Source organism: Lithobates pipiens, unplaced genomic scaffold, assembly GCF_037356315.1.
Source record: "Lithobates pipiens isolate NorthernLeopardFrog02 unplaced genomic scaffold, aLitPip1_a1.2 Scaffold_18, whole genome shotgun sequence".
NCBI classification, from domain to species: Eukaryota; Metazoa; Chordata; class Amphibia; order Anura; family Ranidae; genus Lithobates; species Lithobates pipiens.
Genome location: NW_027507758.1, coordinates 580,965,296 through 580,984,426, shown reverse-complemented (window position 1 = coordinate 580,984,426; position 19,131 = coordinate 580,965,296). Strand labels below are relative to the sequence as shown.

The following is a 19,131-nucleotide window of genomic DNA, read 5'->3' as shown; positions in this document are numbered from 1 at the left end:
GCCCCATGGGTTTCAATGATGTCATTGGGAGAAGGTGGTTTCAAAAAGCACTCACACCGCCTAATACATTCTCGACAAGAAACACCTTGTGCCTTGAGGCATTCCATGGGGCTGGAAATTGGGGGAGAGAGCTACAAACACCAAGAGCCCATAATTGCATTGGCCGGGAATCGAACCCGGGCCTCCCGCGTGGCAGGCGAGAATTCTACCACTGAACCACCAATGCTCCACGCCGGGCCAGGCGCCACCACCCTCGCTCAGCTGGCCTAGGAGAGTCCAGCTCTCGCCCACGCTTGACTTGGGATTCGCTTGTCGAAATCCATGAGGATGGTCAGCGACAAGAGCAGAGTGGCGCAGCGGAAGCGTGCTGGGCCCATAACCCAGAGGTCGATGGATCGAAACCATCCTCTGCTACGTTGCCTTTTCCTATGCCAATCGATATTTGCTTGCGGGCCCAAAGGCCTTTCTTTCGCACACAAAGAGAAGTTGAACCTGATTCAGGTGATTCAACGAGTCCAAAGCTCTCAGCGTAAGCATGGCACTGGCACCTTTCCCCCTAATGGAATATTGTCTCTTGGCCATGGAAGCCTGGTCGTGCTTTCTTTAATTGATTGCTTTTGTCCAATACTGCCTACGTGACTTTGGCTGAAGCCACAGATGCCACCACAAAAACGTGGCAATGCCTTGGCACATGTTATGAGGAGCACTCCGGCTTCCCATGTTGCTCACGGCGCTCGGTTCCAAGCTTCAACATCAAACACAAAAGCAAGGTGCCTCCCGTGAAACCAGGAAAGCTGCGTTTGGAGAATGCGGGCATCGATCCCGCTACCTCTCGCATGCAAAGCGAGCGCTCTGCCACTTGAGCTAATCCCCCTTTGCTCGAGTGTGTTGCTTGCGCTATGGCTGATCCCTGTCCTCTCCTGGGCTATGTGTAAAATATAGTCAGTTTTGCGAAATCCACAACCTGCTCTGGCCGCTAGACACCAGGAGAGCCACCCGCTTTCCTAGCGTAGAAGGTTTGCACCCCCCTTTTTTTTCCCTCCTACGACCTTTGACAACTGAGCCCCTTCAGAGGTATGGCCCCATGGGTTTCAATGATGTAATTGGGAGAAGGCTGGTTTCAAAAAGCACTCACACCGCCTAGTACATTCTCGACAAGAAACACCTTGTGCCTTGATGCACTCCACGGGGCTGGAAATTGGGGGAGAGCGCTGCAAACACAAAGAGCCCATAATTGCATTGGCCGGGAATCGAACCCGGGCCTCCCGCGTGGCAGGCGAGAATTCTACCACTGAACCACCAATGCTCCACGCCGGGCCACTTGCCACCACCCTCGCTCAGCTGGTCTAGGAGAGTCCAGCTCTCGCCCACGCTTGACTTGGGATTCGCTGGTCGAAAATCAATGGAAACGCCTAGTCGTCTACATTGTGACTTTGCCACATGGACCCACTCCCCGTGGGAATCGCTGGCAAACTACATCCACATGTGGTTGTTGAGGTTGGTCAGCGACAAGAGCAGAGTGGCGCAGCGGAAGCGTGCTGGGCCCATAACCCAGAGGTCGATGGATCGAAACCATCCTCTGCTACGTTGCCCTTTCCTATGCCAATCGATATTTGCTTGCGTGCGGGCCCAAAGGCCTTTCTTTCGCACACAAAGAGAAGTTGAACCTGATTCAGGTGATTCAACGAGTCCAAAGCTCTCAGCGTAAGCATGGCACTGGCACCTTTTGCGCTAATGAAATATTGTCTCTTGGCCATGGAGGCCTGCTCGTGCTTTGTTTACTAGATTGCTTTTGTCCAACACTGCCTACGTGACTTTGGCTGAAGCCACAGTTGCCACCACAAAAACGTGGCAACGCCTTGGCACGCGTTATGAGGAGGACTCCGGCTTCCCATGTTGCTCACGGCGCTCGGTTCCAAGCTTCAACATCAAACACAAAAGCAAGGTGTCTCCTGGCAAATCAGGAAAGCTGCATTTGGAGAATGCGGGCATCGATCCCGCTACCTCTCGCATGCTAAGCGAGCGCTCTACCATTTGAGCTAATCCCCCTTTGCTTGAGGTTGTTGCTTGTGCTATGGCTGATCCCTGTCCTCTCCTGGGCTATGTGTAAACTATAGGCAGTTTTGCTAAATCCACAACTTGCTCTGGCCGCTAGACACCAGGAGAGCCACTCCCCCAAGACCTTGGACAACTGAGCCCCTTCTGAAGTATGGCCCCATGGGTTTCAATGATGTCATTGGGAGAAGGTGGTTTCAAAAAGCACTCACACCGCCTAATACATTCTCGACAAGAAACACCTTGTGCCTTGAGGCATTCCATGGGGCTGGAAATTGGGGGAGAGAGCTACAAACACCAAGAGCCCATAATTGCATTGGCCGGGAATCGAACCCGGGCCTCCCGCGTGGCAGGCGAGAATTCTACCACTGAACCACCAATGCTCCACGCCGGGCCAGGCGCCACCACCCTCGCTCAGCTGGCCTAGGAGAGTCCAGCTCTCGCCCACGCTTGACTTGGGATTCGCTTGTCGAAATCCATGAGGATGGTCAGCGACAAGAGCAGAGTGGCGCAGCGGAAGCGTGCTGGGCCCATAACCCAGAGGTCGATGGATCGAAACCATCCTCTGCTACGTTGCCTTTTCCTATGCCAATCGATATTTGCTTGCGGGCCCAAAGGCCTTTCTTTCGCACACAAAGAGAAGTTGAACCTGATTCAGGTGATTCAACGAGTCCAAAGCTCTCAGCGTAAGCATGGCACTGGCACCTTTCCCCCTAATGGAATATTGTCTCTTGGCCATGGAAGCCTGGTCGTGCTTTCTTTAATTGATTGCTTTTGTCCAATACTGCCTACGTGACTTTGGCTGAAGCCACAGATGCCACCACAAAAACGTGGCAATGCCTTGGCACATGTTATGAGGAGCACTCCGGCTTCCCATGTTGCTCACGGCGCTCGGTTCCAAGCTTCAACATCAAACACAAAAGCAAGGTGCCTCCCGTGAAACCAGGAAAGCTGCGTTTGGAGAATGCAGGCATCGATCCCGCTACCTCTCGCATGCAAAGCGAGCGCTCTGCCACTTGAGCTAATCCCCCTTTGCTCGAGTGTGTTGCTTGCGCTATGGCTGATCCCTGTCCTCTCCTGGGCTATGTGTAAAATATAGTCAGTTTTGCGAAATCCACAACCTGCTCTGGCCGCTAGACACCAGGAGAGCCACCCGCTTTCCTAGCGTAGAAGGTTTGCACCCCCCTTTTTTTTCCCTCCTACGACCTTTGACAACTGAGCCCCTTCAGAGGTATGGCCCCATGGGTTTCAATGATGTAATTGGGAGAAGGCTGGTTTCAAAAAGCACTCACACCGCCTAGTACATTCTCGACAAGAAACACCTTGTGCCTTGATGCACTCCACGGGGCTGGAAATTGGGGGAGAGCGCTGCAAACACAAAGAGCCCATAATTGCATTGGCCGGGAATCGAACCCGGGCCTCCCGCGTGGCAGGCGAGAATTCTACCACTGAACCACCAATGCTCCACGCCGGGCCACTTGCCACCACCCTCGCTCAGCTGGTCTAGGAGAGTCCAGCTCTCGCCCACGCTTGACTTGGGATTCGCTGGTCGAAAATCAATGGAAACGCCTAGTCGTCTACATTGTGACTTTGCCACATGGACCCACTCCCCGTGGGAATCGCTGGCAAACTACATCCACATGTGGTTGTTGAGGTTGGTCAGCGACAAGAGCAGAGTGGCGCAGCGGAAGCGTGCTGGGCCCATAACCCAGAGGTCGATGGATCGAAACCATCCTCTGCTACGTTGCCCTTTCCTATGCCAATCGATATTTGCTTGCGTGCGGGCCCAAAGGCCTTTCTTTCGCACACAAAGAGAAGTTGAACCTGATTCAGGTGATTCAACGAGTCCAAAGCTCTCAGCGTAAGCATGGCACTGGCACCTTTTGCGCTAATGAAATATTGTCTCTTGGCCATGGAGGCCTGCTCGTGCTTTGTTTACTAGATTGCTTTTGTCCAACACTGCCTACGTGACTTTGGCTGAAGCCACAGTTGCCACCACAAAAACGTGGCAACGCCTTGGCACGCGTTATGAGGAGGACTCCGGCTTCCCATGTTGCTCACGGCGCTCGGTTCCAAGCTTCAACATCAAACACAAAAGCAAGGTGTCTCCTGGCAAATCAGGAAAGCTGCATTTGGAGAATGCGGGCATCGATCCCGCTACCTCTCGCATGCTAAGCGAGCGCTCTACCATTTGAGCTAATCCCCCTTTGCTTGAGGTTGTTGCTTGTGCTATGGCTGATCCCTGTCCTCTCCTGGGCTATGTGTAAACTATAGGCAGTTTTGCTAAATCCACAACTTGCTCTGGCCGCTAGACACCAGGAGAGCCACTCCCCCAAGACCTTGGACAACTGAGCCCCTTCTGAAGTATGGCCCCATGGGTTTCAATGATGTCATTGGGAGAAGGTGGTTTCAAAAAGCACTCACACCGCCTAATACATTCTCGACAAGAAACACCTTGTGCCTTGAGGCATTCCATGGGGCTGGAAATTGGGGGAGAGAGCTACAAACACCAAGAGCCCATAATTGCATTGGCCGGGAATCGAACCCGGGCCTCCCGCGTGGCAGGCGAGAATTCTACCACTGAACCACCAATGCTCCATGCCGGGCCAGGCGCCACCACCCTCGCTCAGCTGGCCTAGGAGAGTCCAGCTCTCGCCCACGCTTGACTTGGGATTCGCTTGTCGAAATCCATGAGGATGGTCAGCGACAAGAGCAGAGTGGCGCAGCGGAAGCGTGCTGGGCCCATAACCCAGAGGTCGATGGATCGAAACCATCCTCTGCTACGTTGCCTTTTCCTATGCCAATCGATATTTGCTTGCGGGCCCAAAGGCCTTTCTTTCGCACACAAAGAGAAGTTGAACCTGATTCAGGTGATTCAACGAGTCCAAAGCTCTCAGCGTAAGCATGGCACTGGCACCTTTCCCCCTAATGGAATATTGTCTCTTGGCCATGGAAGCCTGGTCGTGCTTTCTTTAATTGATTGCTTTTGTCCAATACTGCCTACGTGACTTTGGCTGAAGCCACAGATGCCACCACAAAAACGTGGCAATGCCTTGGCACATGTTATGAGGAGCACTCCGGCTTCCCATGTTGCTCACGGCGCTCGGTTCCAAGCTTCAACATCAAACACAAAAGCAAGGTGCCTCCCGTGAAACCAGGAAAGCTGCGTTTGGAGAATGCGGGCATCGATCCCGCTACCTCTCGCATGCAAAGCGAGCGCTCTGCCACTTGAGCTAATCCCCCTTTGCTCGAGTGTGTTGCTTGCGCTATGGCTGATCCCTGTCCTCTCCTGGGCTATGTGTAAAATATAGTCAGTTTTGCGAAATCCACAACCTGCTCTGGCCGCTAGACACCAGGAGAGCCACCCGCTTTCCTAGCGTAGAAGGTTTGCACCCCCCTTTTTTTTCCCTCCTACGACCTTTGACAACTGAGCCCCTTCAGAGGTATGGCCCCATGGGTTTCAATGATGTAATTGGGAGAAGGCTGGTTTCAAAAAGCACTCACACCGCCTAGTACATTCTCGACAAGAAACACCTTGTGCCTTGATGCACTCCACGGGGCTGGAAATTGGGGGAGAGCGCTGCAAACACAAAGAGCCCATAATTGCATTGGCCGGGAATCGAACCCGGGCCTCCCGCGTGGCAGGCGAGAATTCTACCACTGAACCACCAATGCTCCACGCCGGGCCACTTGCCACCACCCTCGCTCAGCTGGTCTAGGAGAGTCCAGCTCTCGCCCACGCTTGACTTGGGATTCGCTGGTCGAAAATCAATGGAAACGCCTAGTCGTCTACATTGTGACTTTGCCACATGGACCCACTCCCCGTGGGAATCGCTGGCAAACTACATCCACATGTGGTTGTTGAGGTTGGTCAGCGACAAGAGCAGAGTGGCGCAGCGGAAGCGTGCTGGGCCCATAACCCAGAGGTCGATGGATCGAAACCATCCTCTGCTACGTTGCCTTTTTCTATGCCAATCGATATTTGCTTGCGTGCGGGCCCAAAGGCCTTTCTTTCGCACACAAAGAGAAGTTGAACCTGATTCAGGTGATTCAACGAGTCCAAAGCTCTCAGCGTAAGCATGGCACTGGCACCTTTTGCGCTAATGAAATATTGTCTCTTGGCCATGGAGGCCTGCTCGTGCTTTGTTTACTAGATTGCTTTTGTCCAACACTGCCTACGTGACTTTGGCTGAAGCCACAGTTGCCACCACAAAAACGTGGCAACGCCTTGGCACGCGTTATGAGGAGGACTCCGGCTTCCCATGTTGCTCACGGCGCTCGGTTCCAAGCTTCAACATCAAACACAAAAGCAAGGTGTCTCCTGGCAAATCAGGAAAGCTGCATTTGGAGAATGCGGGCATCGATCCCGCTACCTCTCGCATGCTAAGCGAGCGCTCTACCATTTGAGCTAATCCCCCTTTGCTTGAGGTTGTTGCTTGTGCTATGGCTGATCCCTGTCCTCTCCTGGGCTATGTGTAAACTATAGGCAGTTTTGCTAAATCCACAACTTGCTCTGGCCGCTAGACACCAGGAGAGCCACTCCCCCAAGACCTTGGACAACTGAGCCCCTTCTGAAGTATGGCCCCATGGGTTTCAATGATGTCATTGGGAGAAGGTGGTTTCAAAAAGCACTCACACCGCCTAATACATTCTCGACAAGAAACACCTTGTGCCTTGAGGCATTCCATGGGGCTGGAAATTGGGGGAGAGAGCTACAAACACCAAGAGCCCATAATTGCATTGGCCGGGAATCGAACCCGGGCCTCCCGCGTGGCAGGCGAGAATTCTACCACTGAACCACCAATGCTCCACGCCGGGCCAGGCGCCACCACCCTCGCTCAGCTGGCCTAGGAGAGTCCAGCTCTCGCCCACGCTTGACTTGGGATTCGCTTGTCGAAATCCATGAGGATGGTCAGCGACAAGAGCAGAGTGGCGCAGCGGAAGCGTGCTGGGCCCATAACCCAGAGGTCGATGGATCGAAACCATCCTCTGCTACGTTGCCTTTTCCTATGCCAATCGATATTTGCTTGCGGGCCCAAAGGCCTTTCTTTCGCACACAAAGAGAAGTTGAACCTGATTCAGGTGATTCAACGAGTCCAAAGCTCTCAGCGTAAGCATGGCACTGGCACCTTTCCCCCTAATGGAATATTGTCTCTTGGCCATGGAAGCCTGGTCGTGCTTTCTTTAATTGATTGCTTTTGTCCAATACTGCCTACGTGACTTTGGCTGAAGCCACAGATGCCACCACAAAAACGTGGCAATGCCTTGGCACATGTTATGAGGAGCACTCCGGCTTCCCATGTTGCTCACGGCGCTCGGTTCCAAGCTTCAACATCAAACACAAAAGCAAGGTGCCTCCCGTGAAACCAGGAAAGCTGCGTTTGGAGAATGCGGGCATCGATCCCGCTACCTCTCGCATGCAAAGCGAGCGCTCTGCCACTTGAGCTAATCCCCCTTTGCTCGAGTGTGTTGCTTGCGCTATGGCTGATCCCTGTCCTCTCCTGGGCTATGTGTAAAATATAGTCAGTTTTGCGAAATCCACAACCTGCTCTGGCCGCTAGACACCAGGAGAGCCACCCGCTTTCCTAGCGTAGAAGGTTTGCACCCCCCTTTTTTTTCCCTCCTACGACCTTTGACAACTGAGCCCCTTCAGAGGTATGGCCCCATGGGTTTCAATGATGTAATTGGGAGAAGGCTGGTTTCAAAAAGCACTCACACCGCCTAGTACATTCTCGACAAGAAACACCTTGTGCCTTGATGCACTCCACGGGGCTGGAAATTGGGGGAGAGCGCTGCAAACACAAAGAGCCCATAATTGCATTGGCCGGGAATCGAACCCGGGCCTCCCGCGTGGCAGGCGAGAATTCTACCACTGAACCACCAATGCTCCACGCCGGGCCACTTGCCACCACCCTCGCTCAGCTGGTCTAGGAGAGTCCAGCTCTCGCCCACGCTTGACTTGGGATTCGCTGGTCGAAAATCAATGGAAACGCCTAGTCGTCTACATTGTGACTTTGCCACATGGACCCACTCCCCGTGGGAATCGCTGGCAAACTACATCCACATGTGGTTGTTGAGGTTGGTCAGCGACAAGAGCAGAGTGGCGCAGCGGAAGCGTGCTGGGCCCATAACCCAGAGGTCGATGGATCGAAACCATCCTCTGCTACGTTGCCCTTTCCTATGCCAATCGATATTTGCTTGCGTGCGGGCCCAAAGGCCTTTCTTTCGCACACAAAGAGAAGTTGAACCTGATTCAGGTGATTCAACGAGTCCAAAGCTCTCAGCGTAAGCATGGCACTGGCACCTTTTGCGCTAATGAAATATTGTCTCTTGGCCATGGAGGCCTGCTCGTGCTTTGTTTACTAGATTGCTTTTGTCCAACACTGCCTACGTGACTTTGGCTGAAGCCACAGTTGCCACCACAAAAACGTGGCAACGCCTTGGCACGCGTTATGAGGAGGACTCCGGCTTCCCATGTTGCTCACGGCGCTCGGTTCCAAGCTTCAACATCAAACACAAAAGCAAGGTGTCTCCTGGCAAATCAGGAAAGCTGCATTTGGAGAATGCGGGCATCGATCCCGCTACCTCTCGCATGCTAAGCGAGCGCTCTACCATTTGAGCTAATCCCCCTTTGCTTGAGGTTGTTGCTTGTGCTATGGCTGATCCCTGTCCTCTCCTGGGCTATGTGTAAACTATAGGCAGTTTTGCTAAATCCACAACTTGCTCTGGCCGCTAGACACCAGGAGAGCCACTCCCCCAAGACCTTGGACAACTGAGCCCCTTCTGAAGTATGGCCCCATGGGTTTCAATGATGTCATTGGGAGAAGGTGGTTTCAAAAAGCACTCACACCGCCTAATACATTCTCGACAAGAAACACCTTGTGCCTTGAGGCATTCCATGGGGCTGGAAATTGGGGGAGAGAGCTACAAACACCAAGAGCCCATAATTGCATTGGCCGGGAATCGAACCCGGGCCTCCCGCGTGGCAGGCGAGAATTCTACCACTGAACCACCAATGCTCCACGCCGGGCCAGGCGCCACCACCCTCGCTCAGCTGGCCTAGGAGAGTCCAGCTCTCGCCCACGCTTGACTTGGGATTCGCTTGTCGAAATCCATGAGGATGGTCAGCGACAAGAGCAGAGTGGCGCAGCGGAAGCGTGCTGGGCCCATAACCCAGAGGTCGATGGATCGAAACCATCCTCTGCTACGTTGCCTTTTCCTATGCCAATCGATATTTGCTTGCGGGCCCAAAGGCCTTTCTTTCGCACACAAAGAGAAGTTGAACCTGATTCAGGTGATTCAACGAGTCCAAAGCTCTCAGCGTAAGCATGGCACTGGCACCTTTCCCCCTAATGGAATATTGTCTCTTGGCCATGGAAGCCTGGTCGTGCTTTCTTTAATTGATTGCTTTTGTCCAATACTGCCTACGTGACTTTGGCTGAAGCCACAGATGCCACCACAAAAACGTGGCAATGCCTTGGCACATGTTATGAGGAGCACTCCGGCTTCCCATGTTGCTCACGGCGCTCGGTTCCAAGCTTCAACATCAAACACAAAAGCAAGGTGCCTCCCGTGAAACCAGGAAAGCTGCGTTTGGAGAATGCGGGCATCGATCCCGCTACCTCTCGCATGCAAAGCGAGCGCTCTGCCACTTGAGCTAATCCCCCTTTGCTCGAGTGTGTTGCTTGCGCTATGGCTGATCCCTGTCCTCTCCTGGGCTATGTGTAAAATATAGTCAGTTTTGCGAAATCCACAACCTGCTCTGGCCGCTAGACACCAGGAGAGCCACCCGCTTTCCTAGCGTAGAAGGTTTGCACCCCCCTTTTTTTTCCCTCCTACGACCTTTGACAACTGAGCCCCTTCAGAGGTATGGCCCCATGGGTTTCAATGATGTAATTGGGAGAAGGCTGGTTTCAAAAAGCACTCACACCGCCTAGTACATTCTCGACAAGAAACACCTTGTGCCTTGATGCACTCCACGGGGCTGGAAATTGGGGGAGAGCGCTGCAAACACAAAGAGCCCATAATTGCATTGGCCGGGAATCGAACCCGGGCCTCCCGCGTGGCAGGCGAGAATTCTACCACTGAACCACCAATGCTCCACGCCGGGCCACTTGCCACCACCCTCGCTCAGCTGGTCTAGGAGAGTCCAGCTCTCGCCCACGCTTGACTTGGGATTCGCTGGTCGAAAATCAATGGAAACGCCTAGTCGTCTACATTGTGACTTTGCCACATGGACCCACTCCCCGTGGGAATCGCTGGCAAACTACATCCACATGTGGTTGTTGAGGTTGGTCAGCGACAAGAGCAGAGTGGCGCAGCGGAAGCGTGCTGGGCCCATAACCCAGAGGTCGATGGATCGAAACCATCCTCTGCTACGTTGCCCTTTCCTATGCCAATCGATATTTGCTTGCGTGCGGGCCCAAAGGCCTTTCTTTCGCACACAAAGAGAAGTTGAACCTGATTCAGGTGATTCAACGAGTCCAAAGCTCTCAGCGTAAGCATGGCACTGGCACCTTTTGCGCTAATGAAATATTGTCTCTTGGCCATGGAGGCCTGCTCGTGCTTTGTTTACTAGATTGCTTTTGTCCAACACTGCCTACGTGACTTTGGCTGAAGCCACAGTTGCCACCACAAAAACGTGGCAACGCCTTGGCACGCGTTATGAGGAGGACTCCGGCTTCCCATGTTGCTCACGGCGCTCGGTTCCAAGCTTCAACATCAAACACAAAAGCAAGGTGTCTCCTGGCAAATCAGGAAAGCTGCATTTGGAGAATGCGGGCATCGATCCCGCTACCTCTCGCATGCTAAGCGAGCGCTCTACCATTTGAGCTAATCCCCCTTTGCTTGAGGTTGTTGCTTGTGCTATGGCTGATCCCTGTCCTCTCCTGGGCTATGTGTAAACTATAGGCAGTTTTGCTAAATCCACAACTTGCTCTGGCCGCTAGACACCAGGAGAGCCACTCCCCCAAGACCTTGGACAACTGAGCCCCTTCTGAAGTATGGCCCCATGGGTTTCAATGATGTCATTGGGAGAAGGTGGTTTCAAAAAGCACTCACACCGCCTAATACATTCTCGACAAGAAACACCTTGTGCCTTGAGGCATTCCATGGGGCTGGAAATTGGGGGAGAGAGCTACAAACACCAAGAGCCCATAATTGCATTGGCCGGGAATCGAACCCGGGCCTCCCGCGTGGCAGGCGAGAATTCTACCACTGAACCACCAATGCTCCACGCCGGGCCAGGCGCCACCACCCTCGCTCAGCTGGCCTAGGAGAGTCCAGCTCTCGCCCACGCTTGACTTGGGATTCGCTTGTCGAAATCCATGAGGATGGCCAGCGACAAGAGCAGAGTGGCGCAGCGGAAGCGTGCTGGGCCCATAACCCAGAGGTCGATGGATCGAAACCATCCTCTGCTACGTTGCCTTTTCCTATGCCAATCGATATTTGCTTGCGGGCCCAAAGGCCTTTCTTTCGCACACAAAGAGAAGTTGAACCTGATTCAGGTGATTCAACGAGTCCAAAGCTCTCAGCGTAAGCATGGCACTGGCACCTTTCCCCCTAATGGAATATTGTCTCTTGGCCATGGAAGCCTGGTCGTGCTTTCTTTAATTGATTGCTTTTGTCCAATACTGCCTACGTGACTTTGGCTGAAGCCACAGATGCCACCACAAAAACGTGGCAATGCCTTGGCACATGTTATGAGGAGCACTCCGGCTTCCCATGTTGCTCACGGCGCTCGGTTCCAAGCTTCAACATCAAACACAAAAGCAAGGTGCCTCCCGTGAAACCAGGAAAGCTGCGTTTGGAGAATGCGGGCATCGATCCCGCTACCTCTCGCATGCAAAGCGAGCGCTCTGCCACTTGAGCTAATCCCCCTTTGCTCGAGTGTGTTGCTTGCGCTATGGCTGATCCCTGTCCTCTCCTGGGCTATGTGTAAAATATAGTCAGTTTTGCGAAATCCACAACCTGCTCTGGCCGCTAGACACCAGGAGAGCCACCCGCTTTCCTAGCGTAGAAGGTTTGCACCCCCCTTTTTTTTCCCTCCTACGACCTTTGACAACTGAGCCCCTTCAGAGGTATGGCCCCATGGGTTTCAATGATGTAATTGGGAGAAGGCTGGTTTCAAAAAGCACTCACACCGCCTAGTACATTCTCGACAAGAAACACCTTGTGCCTTGATGCACTCCACGGGGCTGGAAATTGGGGGAGAGCGCTGCAAACACAAAGAGCCCATAATTGCATTGGCCGGGAATCGAACCCGGGCCTCCCGCGTGGCAGGCGAGAATTCTACCACTGAACCACCAATGCTCCACGCCGGGCCACTTGCCACCACCCTCGCTCAGCTGGTCTAGGAGAGTCCAGCTCTCGCCCACGCTTGACTTGGGATTCGCTGGTCGAAAATCAATGGAAACGCCTAGTCGTCTACATTGTGACTTTGCCACATGGACCCACTCCCCGTGGGAATCGCTGGCAAACTACATCCACATGTGGTTGTTGAGGTTGGTCAGCGACAAGAGCAGAGTGGCGCAGCGGAAGCGTGCTGGGCCCATAACCCAGAGGTCGATGGATCGAAACCATCCTCTGCTACGTTGCCTTTTTCTATGCCAATCGATATTTGCTTGCGTGCGGGCCCAAAGGCCTTTCTTTCGCACACAAAGAGAAGTTGAACCTGATTCAGGTGATTCAACGAGTCCAAAGCTCTCAGCGTAAGCATGGCACTGGCACCTTTTGCGCTAATGAAATATTGTCTCTTGGCCATGGAGGCCTGCTCGTGCTTTGTTTACTAGATTGCTTTTGTCCAACACTGCCTACGTGACTTTGGCTGAAGCCACAGTTGCCACCACAAAAACGTGGCAACGCCTTGGCACGCGTTATGAGGAGGACTCCGGCTTCCCATGTTGCTCACGGCGCTCGGTTCCAAGCTTCAACATCAAACACAAAAGCAAGGTGTCTCCTGGCAAATCAGGAAAGCTGCATTTGGAGAATGCGGGCATCGATCCCGCTACCTCTCGCATGCTAAGCGAGCGCTCTACCATTTGAGCTAATCCCCCTTTGCTTGAGGTTGTTGCTTGTGCTATGGCTGATCCCTGTCCTCTCCTGGGCTATGTGTAAACTATAGGCAGTTTTGCTAAATCCACAACTTGCTCTGGCCGCTAGACACCAGGAGAGCCACTCCCCCAAGACCTTGGACAACTGAGCCCCTTCTGAAGTATGGCCCCATGGGTTTCAATGATGTCATTGGGAGAAGGTGGTTTCAAAAAGCACTCACACCGCCTAATACATTCTCGACAAGAAACACCTTGTGCCTTGAGGCATTCCATGGGGCTGGAAATTGGGGGAGAGAGCTACAAACACCAAGAGCCCATAATTGCATTGGCCGGGAATCGAACCCGGGCCTCCCGCGTGGCAGGCGAGAATTCTACCACTGAACCACCAATGCTCCACGCCGGGCCAGGCGCCACCACCCTCGCTCAGCTGGCCTAGGAGAGTCCAGCTCTCGCCCACGCTTGACTTGGGATTCGCTTGTCGAAATCCATGAGGATGGTCAGCGACAAGAGCAGAGTGGCGCAGCGGAAGCGTGCTGGGCCCATAACCCAGAGGTCGATGGATCGAAACCATCCTCTGCTACGTTGCCTTTTCCTATGCCAATCGATATTTGCTTGCGGGCCCAAAGGCCTTTCTTTCGCACACAAAGAGAAGTTGAACCTGATTCAGGTGATTCAACGAGTCCAAAGCTCTCAGCGTAAGCATGGCACTGGCACCTTTCCCCCTAATGGAATATTGTCTCTTGGCCATGGAAGCCTGGTCGTGCTTTCTTTAATTGATTGCTTTTGTCCAATACTGCCTACGTGACTTTGGCTGAAGCCACAGATGCCACCACAAAAACGTGGCAATGCCTTGGCACATGTTATGAGGAGCACTCCGGCTTCCCATGTTGCTCACGGCGCTCGGTTCCAAGCTTCAACATCAAACACAAAAGCAAGGTGCCTCCCGTGAAACCAGGAAAGCTGCGTTTGGAGAATGCGGGCATCGATCCCGCTACCTCTCGCATGCAAAGCGAGCGCTCTGCCACTTGAGCTAATCCCCCTTTGCTCGAGTGTGTTGCTTGCGCTATGGCTGATCCCTGTCCTCTCCTGGGCTATGTGTAAAATATAGTCAGTTTTGCGAAATCCACAACCTGCTCTGGCCGCTAGACACCAGGAGAGCCACCCGCTTTCCTAGCGTAGAAGGTTTGCACCCCCCTTTTTTTTCCCTCCTACGACCTTTGACAACTGAGCCCCTTCAGAGGTATGGCCCCATGGGTTTCAATGATGTAATTGGGAGAAGGCTGGTTTCAAAAAGCACTCACACCGCCTAGTACATTCTCGACAAGAAACACCTTGTGCCTTGATGCACTCCACGGGGCTGGAAATTGGGGGAGAGCGCTGCAAACACAAAGAGCCCATAATTGCATTGGCCGGGAATCGAACCCGGGCCTCCCGCGTGGCAGGCGAGAATTCTACCACTGAACCACCAATGCTCCACGCCGGGCCACTTGCCACCACCCTCGCTCAGCTGGTCTAGGAGAGTCCAGCTCTCGCCCACGCTTGACTTGGGATTCGCTGGTCGAAAATCAATGGAAACGCCTAGTCGTCTACATTGTGACTTTGCCACATGGACCCACTCCCCGTGGGAATCGCTGGCAAACTACATCCACATGTGGTTGTTGAGGTTGGTCAGCGACAAGAGCAGAGTGGCGCAGCGGAAGCGTGCTGGGCCCATAACCCAGAGGTCGATGGATCGAAACCATCCTCTGCTACGTTGCCCTTTCCTATGCCAATCGATATTTGCTTGCGTGCAGGCCCAAAGGCCTTTCTTTCGCACACAAAGAGAAGTTGAACCTGATTCAGGTGATTCAACGAGTCCAAAGCTCTCAGCGTAAGCATGGCACTGGCACCTTTTGCGCTAATGAAATATTGTCTCTTGGCCATGGAGGCCTGCTCGTGCTTTGTTTACTAGATTGCTTTTGTCCAACACTGCCTACGTGACTTTGGCTGAAGCCACAGTTGCCACCACAAAAACGTGGCAACGCCTTGGCACGCGTTATGAGGAGGACTCCGGCTTCCCATGTTGCTCACGGCGCTCGGTTCCAAGCTTCAACATCAAACACAAAAGCAAGGTGTCTCCTGGCAAATCAGGAAAGCTGCATTTGGAGAATGCGGGCATCGATCCCGCTACCTCTCGCATGCTAAGCGAGCGCTCTACCATTTGAGCTAATCCCCCTTTGCTTGAGGTTGTTGCTTGTGCTATGGCTGATCCCTGTCCTCTCCTGGGCTATGTGTAAACTATAGGCAGTTTTGCTAAATCCACAACTTGCTCTGGCCGCTAGACACCAGGAGAGCCACTCCCCCAAGACCTTGGACAACTGAGCCCCTTCTGAAGTATGGCCCCATGGGTTTCAATGATGTCATTGGGAGAAGGTGGTTTCAAAAAGCACTCACACCGCCTAATACATTCTCGACAAGAAACACCTTGTGCCTTGAGGCATTCCATGGGGCTGGAAATTGGGGGAGAGAGCTACAAACACCAAGAGCCCATAATTGCATTGGCCGGGAATCGAACCCGGGCCTCCCGCGTGGCAGGCGAGAATTCTACCACTGAACCACCAATGCTCCACGCCGGGCCAGGCGCCACCACCCTCACTCAGCTGGCCTAGGAGAGTCCAGCTCTCGCCCACGCTTGACTTGGGATTCGCTTGTCGAAATCCATGAGGATGGCCAGCGACAAGAGCAGAGTGGCGCAGCGGAAGCGTGCTGGGCCCATAACCCAGAGGTCGATGGATCGAAACCATCCTCTGCTACGTTGCCTTTTCCTATGCCAATCGATATTTGCTTGCGGGCCCAAAGGCCTTTCTTTCGCACACAAAGAGAAGTTGAACCTGATTCAGGTGATTCAACGAGTCCAAAGCTCTCAGCGTAAGCATGGCACTGGCACCTTTCCCCCTAATGGAATATTGTCTCTTGGCCATGGAAGCCTGGTCGTGCTTTCTTTAATTGATTGCTTTTGTCCAATACTGCCTACGAGACTTTGGCTGAAGCCACAGATGCCACCACAAAAACGTGGCAATGCCTTGGCACATGTTATGAGGAGCACTCCGGCTTCCCATGTTGCTCACGGCGCTCGGTTCCAAGCTTCAACATCAAACACAAAAGCAAGGTGCCTCCCGTGAAACCAGGAAAGCTGCGTTTGGAGAATGCGGGCATCGATCCCGCTACCTCTCGCATGCAAAGCGAGCGCTCTGCCACTTGAGCTAATCCCCCTTTGCTCGAGTGTGTTGCTTGCGCTATGGCTGATCCCTGTCCTCTCCTGGGCTATGTGTAAAATATAGTCAGTTTTGCGAAATCCACAACCTGCTCTGGCCGCTAGACACCAGGAGAGCCACCCGCTTTCCTAGCGTAGAAGGTTTGCACCCCCCTTTTTTTTCCCTCCTACGACCTTTGACAACTGAGCCCCTTCAGAGGTATGGCCCCATGGGTTTCAATGATGTAATTGGGAGAAGGCTGGTTTCAAAAAGCACTCACACCGCCTAGTACATTCTCGACAAGAAACACCTTGTGCCTTGATGCACTCCACGGGGCTGGAAATTGGGGGAGAGCGCTGCAAACACAAAGAGCCCATAATTGCATTGGCCGGGAATCGAACCCGGGCCTCCCGCGTGGCAGGCGAGAATTCTACCACTGAACCACCAATGCTCCACGCCGGGCCACTTGCCACCACCCTCGCTCAGCTGGTCTAGGAGAGTCCAGCTCTCGCCCACGCTTGACTTGGGATTCGCTGGTCGAAAATCAATGGAAACGCCTAGTCGTCTACATTGTGACTTTGCCACATGGACCCACTCCCCGTGGGAATCGCTGGCAAACTACATCCACATGTGGTTGTTGAGGTTGGTCAGCGACAAGAGCAGAGTGGCGCAGCGGAAGCGTGCTGGGCCCATAACCCAGAGGTCGATGGATCGAAACCATCCTCTGCTACGTTGCCCTTTCCTATGCCAATCGATATTTGCTTGCGTGCGGGCCCAAAGGCCTTTCTTTCGCACACAAAGAGAAGTTGAACCTGATTCAGGTGATTCAACGAGTCCAAAGCTCTCAGCGTAAGCATGGCACTGGCACCTTTTGCGCTAATGAAATATTGTCTCTTGGCCATGGAGGCCTGCTCGTGCTTTGTTTACTAGATTGCTTTTGTCCAACACTGCCTACGTGACTTTGGCTGAAGCCACAGTTGCCACCACAAAAACGTGGCAACGCCTTGGCACGCGTTATGAGGAGGACTCCGGCTTCCCATGTTGCTCACGGCGCTCGGTTCCAAGCTTCAACATCAAACACAAAAGCAAGGTGTCTCCTGGCAAATCAGGAAAGCTGCATTTGGAGAATGCGGGCATCGATCCCGCTACCTCTCGCATGCTAAGCGAGCGCTCTACCATTTGAGCTAATCCCCCTTTGCTTGAGGTTGTTGCTTGTGCTATGGCTGATCCCTGTCCTCTCCTGGGCTATGTGTAAACTATAGGCAGTTTTGCTAAATCCACAACTTGCTCTGGCCGCTAGACACCAGGAGAGCCACTCCCCCAAGACCTTGGACAACTGAGCCCCTTCTGAAGTATGGCCCCATGGGTTTCAATGATGTCATTGGGAGAAGGTGGTTTCAAAAAGCACTCACACCGCCTAATACATTCTCGACAAGAAACACCTTGTGCCTTGAGGCATTCCATGGGGCTGGAAATTGGGGGAGAGAGCTACAAACACCAAGAGCCCATAATTGCATTGGCCGGGAATCGAACCCGGGCCTCCCGCGTGGCAGGCGAGAATTCTACCACTGAACCACCAATGCTCCACGCCGGGCCAGGCGCCACCACCCTCGCTCAGCTGGCCTAGGAGAGTCCAGCTCTCGCCCACGCTTGACTTGGGATTCGCTTGTCGAAATCCATGAGGATGGCCAGCGACAAGAGCAGAGTGGCGCAGCGGAAGCGTGCTGGGCCCATAACCCAGAGGTCGATGGATCGAAACCATCCTCTGCTACGTTGCCTTTTCCTATGCCAATCGATATTTGCTTGCGGGCCCAAAGGCCTTTCTTTCGCACACAAAGAGAAGTTGAACCTGATTCAGGTGATTCAACGAGTCCAAAGCTCTCAGCGTAAGCATGGCACTGGCACCTTTCCCCCTAATGGAATATTGTCTCTTGGCCATGGAAGCCTGGTCGTGCTTTCTTTAATTGATTGCTTTTGTCCAATACTGCCTACGTGACTTTGGCTGAAGCCACAGATGCCACCACAAAAACGTGGCAATGCCTTGGCACATGTTATGAGGAGCACTCCGGCTTCCCATGTTGCTCACGGCGCTCGGTTCCAAGCTTCAACATCAAACACAAAAGCAAGGTGCCTCCCGTGAAACCAGGAAAGCTGCGTTTGGAGAATGCGGGCATCGATCCCGCTACCTCTCGCATGCAAAGCGAGCGCTCTGCCACTTGAGCTAATCCCCCTTTGCTCGAGTGTGTTGCTTGCGCTATGGCTGATCCCTGTCCTCTCCTGGGCTATGTGTAAAATATAGTCAGTTTTGCGAAATCCACAACCTGCTCTGGCCGCTAGACACCAGGAGAGCCACCCGCTTTCCTAGCGTAGAAGGTTTGCACCCCCCTTTTTTTTCCCTCCTACGACCTTTGACAACTGAGCCCCTTCAGAGGTATGGCCCCATGGGTTTCAATGATGTAATTGGGAGAAGGCTGGTTTCAAAAAGCACTCACACCGCCTAGTACATTCTCGACAAGAAACACCTTGTGCCTTGATGCACTCCACGGGGCTGGAAATTGGGGGAGAGCGCTGCAAACACAAAGAGCCCATAATTGCATTGGCCGGGAATCGAACCCGGGCCTCCCGCGTGGCAGGCGAGAATTCTACCACTGAACCACCAATGCTCCACGCCGGGCCACTTGCCACCACCCTCGCTCAGCTGGTCTAGGAGAGTCCAGCTCTCGCCCACGCTTGACTTGGGATTCGCTGGTCGAAAATCAATGGAAACGCCTAGTCGTCTACATTGTGACTTT

At 53.4% G+C, this 19,131-nt stretch overlaps 34 non-coding genes across 34 annotated transcripts; all 34 read right to left on the bottom strand.

Moving 5' to 3' along the window:
- Window positions 1-155: 155 nt before the first annotated feature.
- Window positions 156-226, bottom strand: TRNAG-GCC (transfer RNA glycine (anticodon GCC)). Its single transcript has one exon. It is a non-coding gene; the product is annotated as a tRNA-Gly (tRNA).
- Window positions 227-801: 575 nt separating this feature from the next.
- On the bottom strand, window positions 802-874 carry TRNAA-UGC (transfer RNA alanine (anticodon UGC)). The gene has a single exon. It is a non-coding gene; the product is annotated as a tRNA-Ala (tRNA).
- Window positions 875-1,235: 361 nt separating this feature from the next.
- Window positions 1,236-1,306, bottom strand: TRNAG-GCC (transfer RNA glycine (anticodon GCC)). The gene has a single exon. It is a non-coding gene; the product is annotated as a tRNA-Gly (tRNA).
- Window positions 1,307-1,976: 670 nt separating this feature from the next.
- On the bottom strand, window positions 1,977-2,049 carry TRNAA-AGC (transfer RNA alanine (anticodon AGC)). Its single transcript has one exon. It is a non-coding gene; the product is annotated as a tRNA-Ala (tRNA).
- A 318-nt stretch (window positions 2,050-2,367) lies between these two features.
- TRNAG-GCC (transfer RNA glycine (anticodon GCC)) lies at window positions 2,368-2,438 on the bottom strand. The gene has a single exon. It is a non-coding gene; the product is annotated as a tRNA-Gly (tRNA).
- A 1,009-nt stretch (window positions 2,439-3,447) lies between these two features.
- Window positions 3,448-3,518, bottom strand: TRNAG-GCC (transfer RNA glycine (anticodon GCC)). The gene has a single exon. It is a non-coding gene; the product is annotated as a tRNA-Gly (tRNA).
- Window positions 3,519-4,188: 670 nt separating this feature from the next.
- On the bottom strand, window positions 4,189-4,261 carry TRNAA-AGC (transfer RNA alanine (anticodon AGC)). Its single transcript has one exon. It is a non-coding gene; the product is annotated as a tRNA-Ala (tRNA).
- Window positions 4,262-4,579: 318 nt separating this feature from the next.
- Window positions 4,580-4,650, bottom strand: TRNAG-GCC (transfer RNA glycine (anticodon GCC)). The gene has a single exon. It is a non-coding gene; the product is annotated as a tRNA-Gly (tRNA).
- A 575-nt stretch (window positions 4,651-5,225) lies between these two features.
- On the bottom strand, window positions 5,226-5,298 carry TRNAA-UGC (transfer RNA alanine (anticodon UGC)). Its single transcript has one exon. It is a non-coding gene; the product is annotated as a tRNA-Ala (tRNA).
- A 361-nt stretch (window positions 5,299-5,659) lies between these two features.
- On the bottom strand, window positions 5,660-5,730 carry TRNAG-GCC (transfer RNA glycine (anticodon GCC)). Its single transcript has one exon. It is a non-coding gene; the product is annotated as a tRNA-Gly (tRNA).
- Window positions 5,731-6,400: 670 nt separating this feature from the next.
- On the bottom strand, window positions 6,401-6,473 carry TRNAA-AGC (transfer RNA alanine (anticodon AGC)). Its single transcript has one exon. It is a non-coding gene; the product is annotated as a tRNA-Ala (tRNA).
- A 318-nt stretch (window positions 6,474-6,791) lies between these two features.
- TRNAG-GCC (transfer RNA glycine (anticodon GCC)) lies at window positions 6,792-6,862 on the bottom strand. Its single transcript has one exon. It is a non-coding gene; the product is annotated as a tRNA-Gly (tRNA).
- A 575-nt stretch (window positions 6,863-7,437) lies between these two features.
- On the bottom strand, window positions 7,438-7,510 carry TRNAA-UGC (transfer RNA alanine (anticodon UGC)). The gene has a single exon. It is a non-coding gene; the product is annotated as a tRNA-Ala (tRNA).
- A 361-nt stretch (window positions 7,511-7,871) lies between these two features.
- Window positions 7,872-7,942, bottom strand: TRNAG-GCC (transfer RNA glycine (anticodon GCC)). Its single transcript has one exon. It is a non-coding gene; the product is annotated as a tRNA-Gly (tRNA).
- Window positions 7,943-8,612: 670 nt separating this feature from the next.
- TRNAA-AGC (transfer RNA alanine (anticodon AGC)) lies at window positions 8,613-8,685 on the bottom strand. The gene has a single exon. It is a non-coding gene; the product is annotated as a tRNA-Ala (tRNA).
- Window positions 8,686-9,003: 318 nt separating this feature from the next.
- TRNAG-GCC (transfer RNA glycine (anticodon GCC)) lies at window positions 9,004-9,074 on the bottom strand. The gene has a single exon. It is a non-coding gene; the product is annotated as a tRNA-Gly (tRNA).
- A 575-nt stretch (window positions 9,075-9,649) lies between these two features.
- Window positions 9,650-9,722, bottom strand: TRNAA-UGC (transfer RNA alanine (anticodon UGC)). Its single transcript has one exon. It is a non-coding gene; the product is annotated as a tRNA-Ala (tRNA).
- Window positions 9,723-10,083: 361 nt separating this feature from the next.
- Window positions 10,084-10,154, bottom strand: TRNAG-GCC (transfer RNA glycine (anticodon GCC)). The gene has a single exon. It is a non-coding gene; the product is annotated as a tRNA-Gly (tRNA).
- Window positions 10,155-10,824: 670 nt separating this feature from the next.
- On the bottom strand, window positions 10,825-10,897 carry TRNAA-AGC (transfer RNA alanine (anticodon AGC)). The gene has a single exon. It is a non-coding gene; the product is annotated as a tRNA-Ala (tRNA).
- Window positions 10,898-11,215: 318 nt separating this feature from the next.
- On the bottom strand, window positions 11,216-11,286 carry TRNAG-GCC (transfer RNA glycine (anticodon GCC)). The gene has a single exon. It is a non-coding gene; the product is annotated as a tRNA-Gly (tRNA).
- Window positions 11,287-11,861: 575 nt separating this feature from the next.
- TRNAA-UGC (transfer RNA alanine (anticodon UGC)) lies at window positions 11,862-11,934 on the bottom strand. The gene has a single exon. It is a non-coding gene; the product is annotated as a tRNA-Ala (tRNA).
- A 361-nt stretch (window positions 11,935-12,295) lies between these two features.
- On the bottom strand, window positions 12,296-12,366 carry TRNAG-GCC (transfer RNA glycine (anticodon GCC)). Its single transcript has one exon. It is a non-coding gene; the product is annotated as a tRNA-Gly (tRNA).
- Window positions 12,367-13,036: 670 nt separating this feature from the next.
- TRNAA-AGC (transfer RNA alanine (anticodon AGC)) lies at window positions 13,037-13,109 on the bottom strand. The gene has a single exon. It is a non-coding gene; the product is annotated as a tRNA-Ala (tRNA).
- A 318-nt stretch (window positions 13,110-13,427) lies between these two features.
- Window positions 13,428-13,498, bottom strand: TRNAG-GCC (transfer RNA glycine (anticodon GCC)). The gene has a single exon. It is a non-coding gene; the product is annotated as a tRNA-Gly (tRNA).
- Window positions 13,499-14,073: 575 nt separating this feature from the next.
- On the bottom strand, window positions 14,074-14,146 carry TRNAA-UGC (transfer RNA alanine (anticodon UGC)). The gene has a single exon. It is a non-coding gene; the product is annotated as a tRNA-Ala (tRNA).
- A 361-nt stretch (window positions 14,147-14,507) lies between these two features.
- TRNAG-GCC (transfer RNA glycine (anticodon GCC)) lies at window positions 14,508-14,578 on the bottom strand. Its single transcript has one exon. It is a non-coding gene; the product is annotated as a tRNA-Gly (tRNA).
- Window positions 14,579-15,248: 670 nt separating this feature from the next.
- Window positions 15,249-15,321, bottom strand: TRNAA-AGC (transfer RNA alanine (anticodon AGC)). The gene has a single exon. It is a non-coding gene; the product is annotated as a tRNA-Ala (tRNA).
- A 318-nt stretch (window positions 15,322-15,639) lies between these two features.
- Window positions 15,640-15,710, bottom strand: TRNAG-GCC (transfer RNA glycine (anticodon GCC)). The gene has a single exon. It is a non-coding gene; the product is annotated as a tRNA-Gly (tRNA).
- Window positions 15,711-16,285: 575 nt separating this feature from the next.
- Window positions 16,286-16,358, bottom strand: TRNAA-UGC (transfer RNA alanine (anticodon UGC)). Its single transcript has one exon. It is a non-coding gene; the product is annotated as a tRNA-Ala (tRNA).
- A 361-nt stretch (window positions 16,359-16,719) lies between these two features.
- Window positions 16,720-16,790, bottom strand: TRNAG-GCC (transfer RNA glycine (anticodon GCC)). Its single transcript has one exon. It is a non-coding gene; the product is annotated as a tRNA-Gly (tRNA).
- Window positions 16,791-17,460: 670 nt separating this feature from the next.
- TRNAA-AGC (transfer RNA alanine (anticodon AGC)) lies at window positions 17,461-17,533 on the bottom strand. Its single transcript has one exon. It is a non-coding gene; the product is annotated as a tRNA-Ala (tRNA).
- A 318-nt stretch (window positions 17,534-17,851) lies between these two features.
- TRNAG-GCC (transfer RNA glycine (anticodon GCC)) lies at window positions 17,852-17,922 on the bottom strand. The gene has a single exon. It is a non-coding gene; the product is annotated as a tRNA-Gly (tRNA).
- Window positions 17,923-18,497: 575 nt separating this feature from the next.
- Window positions 18,498-18,570, bottom strand: TRNAA-UGC (transfer RNA alanine (anticodon UGC)). Its single transcript has one exon. It is a non-coding gene; the product is annotated as a tRNA-Ala (tRNA).
- A 361-nt stretch (window positions 18,571-18,931) lies between these two features.
- TRNAG-GCC (transfer RNA glycine (anticodon GCC)) lies at window positions 18,932-19,002 on the bottom strand. Its single transcript has one exon. It is a non-coding gene; the product is annotated as a tRNA-Gly (tRNA).
- Between the last annotated feature and the right edge of the window lie 129 nt (window positions 19,003-19,131).